Genomic DNA, 3,044 nt, shown 5'->3' on the forward strand with positions numbered 1-3,044 from the left:
AAAAAAACAACAACACAGGACTCAATAAATGTGGGTTGAAAATAAACAGATGAATTCTTGGGAATGAACAAGCAAGTAGTTAAAAGAAATGAAGTAGATGTGGCTGTAAGGCTTTCTAGTCACTGTTTCCTGTCTTTAACGCCTCTGGTCATCCAGTATGTCTCTTACTTGATTCATCGCTCCCTTGGCTCATGATCCCACAGTAAGGACTACACCACGTCTCTCAGTGGGCACAGAAATAGCCTCCTCTCAGGCCCACTCACTCTGCCGTGCTCCTGCTACTAACAGACAGAAGGAATGTCTGGAGTCCTAGGCAGGAAGAAGTCAATACTTTGCTGAGTTGAGGGAGATGTTTCGACCACCAGAACCTCCTCATTTTGCAGAGTTAGTTAATGGAAAGCTGTGTCCGATCCCAGATGGGCTCCTTAGATGAATGCAAAGAAAATAAAGTAGTTTTTGCCTCACTTCCCCAGTGTGCTTTCCTGGGAAACTCCAACGCTCGTCCCCCAGTGCACCTTCTGGGCCCTATACCCTGTCGCTGTTCCATGTAACCACACATACCATGGTCATATTTGCTCAGTGAAGTAATGCAACAATTTTCCAAAATACGTTTTACACTTCTGTATTGGTTGGGAGGGGCATACATGTGCCACTACCCAAATGTGAAAGTCAGAGGACAATTTGAGGAAGTCAGTTCTATCTTTCCATCATGTGGGTTCTGGGGATTGAGCTCGGGTCATCAGACCTGGTGGCAAACGCCACTTTATGGTATAGGTATGAGTGTGTGAGTGTTTTGCCTGAATGGATACACGTGCACCATGTGTGTACAGTGCTCTTGGGAGCCAAATGAAGTCATGAGATCCCCTATAACCATGTGGGTGTTGGGAACTGAACCCAGGTCCTCTGGGAGAGCAGCAAGTGTTCCTTACTGCAGATCCATCTCTCCATCTCCCACAGCTTTCTTTTGATAACTGGTTGTGCCTTTTCTCTTTTAGTGCCCCTAAGGAATCTATCTTATGCTCAGCAAGTGATAGGGCTGGGATGTAGCTTGTCAGTAGAGTGCCTTGCTAGCATCTAGTGTGTTTGATCCCCAGCACTGAATAAACAGAGCACAGTGATGTATACCTGGCCAGATGGAGGCAGGAAGTCAGTAGTTCAAAGACATCCGCAACCACATGATGAGTTGCCGTCTCAGTTCATAAGGCATGAGACCATCTCAAAAAGATGAGCCAGCTGATGATTTGTAGGTTGTAGGTGTTAATCCTTTTCTGACGCTACTAACTTGATCATTTAAGTGAAGTGCCTTTTATTCAATATAATTAATATTTGGAGGCTTCCAGTCATTGCATTATGCACTTTCTGAATTTTTCCCTATGTTAAGTGTTCTCCCTTAGCGTCACTTCTTTAAACTTGAGGGTGATTTTTCATTGGGACCTTATCCAGTTAAATGTTATTTTACTTATAAATTTAGAAGTACAAAAACCAACAAACAAACAAACAAAAACCCTGATAGCTTAGAAATTTCCAGACTGTCAATGTCTGGCAGGTTTTGTACACACTAATTAAAGGGTTAAGGTGCAAGTGTTCTTTGCTTGGAACAGAAAGAAATTTCTAATATGGTGAAATGATACATTTTCCAATAGTCATAATATTTCCCTTTTGGGGAAGGAAGAGGGTCTCTCCGTCTAAGTCCAGCCACCTCATCTACCATTTGCTCTTTGCCGAAGAACTTTCGGTCAGATCAAAATCATCCAGGCAATCTGAGCATTTTACACCCGAAATATTATTTCTCCTTTTTGAAACTAGAAAAGCCTTTTCCTGACACCTAAGATGTAAACACAGGGTTCATGGAACTGAAGAGCAGCCTCGGAAGGTCCTTATTAAAAGACTCCACTCACTCTTTGTCTGCAGTTTCCGTAGGTTGTTTTCTGACCAGAGATGCAATTCGGATGCTCCAGAGATAAACGAAAAGCAGAGAAGTAAAGCCCCTACACTCAGAAACACGATCCTGGTCAGAAGGAAACAGCCTGCACCTCCTCCAAGGACATCTTTTCCACTTCTAGGTTGCAGAGACTGCAGTCCAATCTTCACTGTCCGAAATTATGATTGAGGACACACCTCCTGCAAGTGACCGCCCGCCCCGAGCCTGGGGACAAGAAAGGGGTGGGCTGGAGGTTAACTGGCACTGCGCCACCGTCACCCTGAGCACCCCAGGGTTCAGGGGCACTACAGACGCTCCCCTCTGTGACCCCGGGGCCAGAAAAACTGTAAAGACGCCGGTCACGCAGCCGCGGGCTCCGGGACAGTGGCTGCAGCTCTACCGTGTCCCTCTCCTCCCTGGTTGCCCTTCTTCCTGCAGGGATCACAGCAGGAAACATCTGGCCCCAAAACTGAGACTGGGACTACAGCTGGTAACATCCGTCTCCAAAGCCGACCGGCCTGGCTGGGGGAACAGGTGCTTCACGTTGAGAACCAGGTCCCCGCACCACGGAGGCACAGCGGCCGCCCGGTCGCCCGTAACCCTGCCCGGGGAGGAATGCAGCGACCCGGCAGCAGGAATGACCCACCTACCTAGGAGTCCTCCAGCCGCCGCTACCGTGTCCTCTGGCCATCTGGGCACTAGCCCACGAAGACCGGGAAGTGCGGGAAGGGGACGTCCCCAGGTCAGAGCCCGAACTTCCCGGTCGCCAGCACCGCCTCCCCGTGCAGCAAGCGCCGCCCACAGGGGTCTACAAGGGGAGCCAACCTTGGCACCAGAGCTGGCAGGAGCTGCAGAGCAGGCAAAACAGAACTGAGAGTCCAGAGACTCTGTGTGGGAATTCCCCAAGTGCCCGAGACTGGGCTATCAAAGAGAAAGCTGCCTCCTAGCTCGCCTTTTAGCTGAGTTGAGCATCCTGCTGCCAGGATTCTGGAAGGAAGAGGATATTCTAAAGAGACACACGCTTTCTTTGGTTATTGGAATGCTCCAGCTGGGAGAAGTTAAAGATTGTAACCCGGTGCCAATCACAGGGAGTTTTTAATCAAATCACCATGAGGTAAAGACT

At 48.6% G+C, this 3,044-nt stretch overlaps 1 protein-coding gene across 2 annotated transcripts in view; it reads right to left on the reverse strand.

The window, feature by feature from the left end:
* Positions 1 to 2,957, reverse strand: part of Tlr2 (toll like receptor 2) — a 5,729-nt gene extending 2,772 nt beyond the window's left edge. Inside the window, exons 1-2 of one of the 2 annotated variants that reach the window (XM_031374199.1) lie at positions 2,572 to 2,957; positions 1,899 to 2,146 (exon numbers count right to left, since the gene is read on the reverse strand). The gene's annotated coding sequence lies outside the window, so the exon portion shown is untranslated. The remainder of the gene's footprint in view (positions 1 to 1,898; positions 2,147 to 2,571) is intronic. The other variant, XM_031374200.1, reaches the window with a different exon arrangement.
* Positions 2,958 to 3,044: the final 87 nt, after the last annotated feature.

Source organism: Mastomys coucha, unplaced genomic scaffold (assembly GCF_008632895.1).
Source record: "Mastomys coucha isolate ucsf_1 unplaced genomic scaffold, UCSF_Mcou_1 pScaffold16, whole genome shotgun sequence".
NCBI classification, from domain to species: Eukaryota; Metazoa; Chordata; class Mammalia; order Rodentia; family Muridae; genus Mastomys; species Mastomys coucha.